The following is a 6,000-nucleotide window of genomic DNA, read 5'->3' as shown; positions in this document are numbered from 1 at the left end:
ATAATGCCCACGAGGCGATGTAGGTATTCTGTAAATAAAATAAAATAAAATTTCATCCTACACAGTATGCGTTGCGACAGGCATATTATTTCCACCCACGAAAAACCTTCAATAAAAAAACGATGAAATCTTTTACGTCGATTTTGTTTTTCTCGAAAACTCATGCCCAAAATTCGCCTCCATCGCATATAATGTGTCATACGGTTTCAGTTCCAACTAATGGATGTTCTTTCAAATAAAAAAGTTGAACCTTCCAAATATTTTCTACTGCGCCGGACGCAACTGTGGTTGTTATTCAGAAAGTTGTGCTCGTTTCAATATTAGCGCAATTTTATATACACTGTTTGGTTCATCTCTTCATCTTGTTTTCCAATGATGTACCGAGTTGAAAAATAATGCATCTATTCAACGCGCATGTAAAATATCTCCGCCTCCTATGCAAAGAAACTACAAAGGTAGAGGAGTGACGCATTACGCTTGTTGTGGGCCACGTGGGATAGAAACCCAAAAGTAAAAACATCAAGTTCATAATCAAGTAATCATATCCCAGAACCTGATCCCGTATCGCAGTGATACACTCTAAGAAGAAATGGAGGACGCGAGAAAAGGGGAGGAACGAAACGTTTTTCTCCTTCTCCAGGCAGGCGGGGGAAAGCTTTCGCCCTCCCGTCTCATCTTCTTTCGGTTTCGTTTTTCGAGCACGTCACGCACGTTGTTTAATAAATGCTGTTGAGTGGATTGAGTTTCAGCGGCAGCGAAGGCCGCCTGTAATTCCGTGTTCTAGTCCAAACGTGCAGTACATTTTGGTTGCATTGATGTTTTTATCACTAATTTTATCAAACGAGTAAACGAAGCCGCTAGAAACAGCGAAGTTCCGGAGCAGTGCCAGCAGCGCTACGTACACTGGGTAAGATGGCCGTCTCCGGATTGCAGAACCCACGCGGAACTACAGTAGCGGAACTACGCGGAACTGTGTCGACGTTTTCGATGTGATGGAAATCGCAGGAACTCCGTCCAAGACCGGCAGGTTTTGCTGCCGACTGCAGTGCCTGGGTGCCTTCCATGCTGAGTTCGGTTCTGTTTTCCGATGCCTAGAGCCAACCGGCAATCAACGTGGCTCTGTATTTCTGCGTGTCAGCAAGATAGCAGCAACATCGTGATGGCAGTGTTGTGCGTTGTGAACAGAAGACTGCAATTATCGCCGATGTGACTGTGTGTTCGCGTATCAGTGGTGTAACAACAAGATGAGACGACGTAACCTGTTGGGCATTGATGCCGCTGGTCGGACCGTGATCGGAAGGGGCGGGGTGTCGCAGGTTGACATTCCGCTTTACATTAAAGAGTTTAAGACCACTTGAGGAATTAGGTGCAATCGGTCGACGTGCGGATAGTCATGTTGGAACGTTGGTCTGAACAGTAAGCTCCTATCGTATTGTGGCCAATGCGACTGTCGGTTGTCTCTTCCCCGAGAGCAGTTACGCTCTCGGGAAAGCACTGAACAGCAGTGTTGCCAATTTAGCGGTTTTCCCGCTAAACTTAGCGGTTTTTGGTTCTGTTTAGCGGGATAAATTATTGTTTTGCGGGCGGTGGAATTTTTAGCTGGTTTTATGTAATCTTGACTTTTTTTTTTAGAGATATAGAAGTTTTATATCGATTTACTGTCGACTATGCACCTGTCATATCCATAATCAACCACAGTCGTCTTCGCTTACTCTCAGTAATGCTCTGGTTTGTGAAAGTAACGCCTGTGACGTCATCAAAACATTAAGGCATCGAATATAAATGTTCCAATGTTCCTTTGGTGTTTTTGTCACTGCTTCGTGAAATGGGCCCGGTGAAGTAAGCTCTACAGTTTAGAAGAGACTGGCAACAAGACCCCAAACTTAGAGACTGCCTAGTCCTACTGGAGGCTCCTAGTGATAGCAGACGAGCCAGGTGCCATTATTGCAGAGCTGATCTATCTACGAAGCACAAGGATTCGGTCGCGCACGCTGCAACAAAGAAGCATGTTTCGGCCGATTGCACCTTTCTCCTCTGGCAGGCAGACGACGAGTTTAACGAAAGTCTGCCCAGTCACGCACTGCTGAAGGGTCCCTTGCCATGTTCGTATGCGCTCACTCAGCGATTTTGGCTTCGGATCACTTGGGTGAACTGTGGCGTGGCGTGACAGATTTCTTGCCAAAACAAAAGCAAAGCTTCCTTTCAGGTGACATTGATATGATCTATACCAGGGGTGGCCAAACAGCGGCTCGCGAGCCGCATGCGGCTCTTTGCTGGTCCAAGTGCGGCTCGCCGATCCCTCCCCCTTTCCCGCATTTCCCCAGGAAAAAAAAAATAAGGGATTTCAGGCAGAATGAAGTACGGCTCGCGGTTTGGCAGCGTTGTAGATCCATACGTACTGTCGTACAGCCTTGTGCACTCATACGTACAGTCAGATCCTAAACAAAATTTCAACTTGCCCCCCCCCCCCTCCCTCCCCCGCGGCTGTTAGAAGTTTCGTGGTTTCGTTTGCGGCTCTTAGGCCTGGTCGGCCTGGCCACCCCTGATCTATACTGTTATTATACCCTTGGGCAAGAATTAAAGCAAAACAAAAATGTTTAAAGAGTCATTTTGCGCTGTGTTTTGGATTTAGCGGGTTTTAGCGGTTTTCGGGATTTCGACTGTGGGTTTTCAATTTTTGAGTTGGCAACACTGCTGAACAGTACGAAATTATGACGGAAAGTACGTATATTTACAGTGGGGAAGTTTAGCATTAAAAAGAATAGGAGGTAAAATTGAAAAAAAAAAAAGCTACCCTTTATTTCGCTGTTTAAATATACTACAGTTCCTAGAGAAACTGCCCTCCAAGTGGCGCGCTGGGATGAGCGCTAGACGTTTTCGAGCTCGCCATGGCGTAGCTTCGTACACTTAACACCTGCCGCAGGTCGCGCCTTTGACTGCATTCAAGTTGATCGAAAAGCGATTTCTCTGCCCGTGAAGCATCACTTCCAGCTGAGTGAATATCGGCACTTCCAGAGATTAACTCAAAACGGCAATTGCAGCCGTGCGCGAACAGCACAAATAGAAAAACAAACACTACAATAGAAATACAGGATACGACGTGCCGTGCGGGGGAACAATCTCCTGACTTCGAACCGCATTGGAGCGGCTTAATTTATTGGCTTTAAAATAATTACGGCATGATCGAGCGTTTACCTTTTAATAGGAGATCACCCCTTGAGCCATTCAAACTACTTTCAGAGGTATGACATTGCTGGGAAAAATCAACGTGCTGGGAATATTTTTTATTGCTTAGGGAGTCACCGAAAAGTTCCGTACGTTCAAAACGACCAGTATAAAGGCGGAAACGCAGAGCTCGGGTGCAGTGTTCGGGTTAGTGTGCCGTTGTATTGACGTGTGTACGTGCCATGTGTGTGTATGCCGTAAATGTATGTTCACCTGGCGCTTGTAGTACGCGTAATGTGTGTACATGTGTGTATAGTAGAGGATTCCGAAGCGCAAAGATAGCCTGGGGAAATAAAAGAAATATTTGTAGAACATGAATTGAGCGGTACCTAGCGCCACCTAGCCTAGCTACTTGCAATTACTCTGCTTCACCCTGCCATCTGATGGCAAGCGATTGAACCTTCTTTCACGCTACGCGGTAAACAGCAGCTTCGAGTTTGTTCTTTGGAAAGCGGGTTTTGATTTCGCGGATTGGTTTTCCAATCCTCCGTGATGTGCGGTTAACCAAAGAATTGTGACTCGAGGAACAGCAAGGTAAGACGTAAAGGGCGCGAAGTAACTGGGTATCGGTTGTCTCCGTTTAACATCGCAATGCTGACGACGAGAAGACTGAGTAACTGGTTTTGAAACGCACGTTTCTGTACCTGCAGGGGGAGCCTGGCTTCGGAAATAAACACAGTTCGCGGAAAGCTCGTGTTACGCTTTTACTTGCTGCTCCTTTCGTCCCGTACAGGAGACGTAGCGTCCTCGTTAAGCCTTATTGAGCTCGATTTGCTCGATTCAATGCCGCTATAATGAATAGCAGGCGACGGAGGAACTATTTGCTCCCTTGCTTTAGGGACGAAGGTTTCTCCCTTTCTAAAGGAGCATAGGTTACAAGACCGTTCCTCCCCTTAGGGGGGACTATCCACAGCCTTTTTTCTAAGAGTGTATTATAAGTATCACTGATAATAGAGCAAGTATTTTTGCAAACACACTGGCGAATGACGTCCAGGCGGTGGATCTCGCGGGTTGTTGATATTAAAAAAAAAACTACCGGAAATTTTGGAGAATCCCTTTTAACATCGGTGCAACCGAACCGGCTGCGCGAATCTTATATCAGCCTAAATCAAGACTATTAGGTACACGGAGTCTCAAAACTAGGCATGACAACTACACCTTCTAATTTGTGACGCCTAGTACACGTGACTGCGAATGAGGCTGCGTGTGTGCTTGCACTTGCCCTTGACAAGCAAGAGTAATTAACGCCACATGTTCACTTTTATTTCAGTGTTATTTTAATTTTATTTTCCGGTCCAAGTTATTTTATAATCTCCTTTCTTCCAGTTTTTTTTTTTTTTTTTGTAAGTTAAAATATGGAAAACAACTCTATGCTGCAGCTTTGTCAGGGACGAATCACGTCCAGTGACGCGCAAATCATAGCTGACTTTACAACACTGTAACCAGCATTTTGCTTGTTACAGTGTTGTAAATACTGTAACTAGTAACTGAAACCAGCATTTTTACATTTGAGCTGTAACGTGTCCATGACTTCTTCTTCTTGTTTGCTTGTTGCTGCTTGTTGCCTGTAGGGTTTTGCTTGTTGCTTCTTGGTTGTTATTTGTTGCTTGTTGTTGGTTGTTGCTGGTTGTTGTTGTTGGTTGATTTTGTTTTTGGGGGCGGGGTGGGGGGGGGGGGGGGAGGGACCCGGTGATTTCTTAAGCCTCGATCTTATGGTAAAAAGAGCTTAACGGGTGATGCATGAAAACTTAAAGGGATATTGAAGCGAAACTTGAAATACATCTATTATGGTCAGAAATAGGTTTAATATGATCAATGATATCCGTAAATCATAATCGCGCGTTTGTATTTTGAACGGATGGCTATATTTTTCACCCTGAGGGGCCCGATTGGGCGCGCGCTCAAAAATCAGTCATCGGAGAGCGCGATGTGTCTTGGGATATTGGGCGCATGCGTGACGTCACTTGTGCCAGACGGGAAAGGCTACGGCGAGGATGTTGTGGTTACGAGCGTTGCCACTTGGTGGCGCGTCGACTATTTACGACCTGTGACAACGTGGCCGTCTGAGATGTGCAAGGGCTGCACGCACGCTGCACCACGGCAAGTCGACAACCACGGCACCACTGACAAAACCAGCTCTGAGGCCGGATTCTCAAAGCGAACTTACGACGAAAAAAGTGCGTACGACAAATTTGAGAGAAAACCCGTATTCTCGGAACGAAATTGTCGTAACTTTTGCGCAGGTTACGACAGAATCCTACGACAGCTCTGAAGCTGTCTTACGCACTTTTTACGATCAAATCAACATGGCCGACAGCGTCGCTCAGTTACTTGGTAGCGACGACCAACAGACATTTATTTTTCTACGTGCTCTTCTCGTGCGTCCCGATCCTTCAACCAGCAAGAAAAAAGGAAGGAGTACTTGAAACAGACCACGACAATCAAGAACGCAGCATCCACAAACACCTGAGAAGAGCTACAACGGCCACGATTCTACCGACCAAGCGAGCTCGGCAGAATATAGTAGGCCTAGCAGTAACACCGACTCGGCGCACCGTTGCTCCGGCGGTCCCTGGCCAAGACCGTCTGCCCATGACCGGCTGGCCTGCTGAATGGAATATGCCCGCGCGACCCTTGTGGACCCTTCCCGGATGAATGGTTTGATCCCTGAACTAAATTTCAGAGGTCAATCTTTTCCCCTTGTCATCTCGATCTCCTTGTTTTCTGAGACAGCGGTGACGAACGCTGTCGTCGAAAGGGGACTCTCATTAATTC

Source organism: Ixodes scapularis, unplaced genomic scaffold (genome assembly GCF_016920785.2).
Source record: "Ixodes scapularis isolate PalLabHiFi unplaced genomic scaffold, ASM1692078v2 PGA_scaffold2__306_contigs__length_199485367, whole genome shotgun sequence".
NCBI classification, from domain to species: Eukaryota; Metazoa; Arthropoda; class Arachnida; order Ixodida; family Ixodidae; genus Ixodes; species Ixodes scapularis.
Note: the sequence above shows the minus strand (reverse complement) of the source record.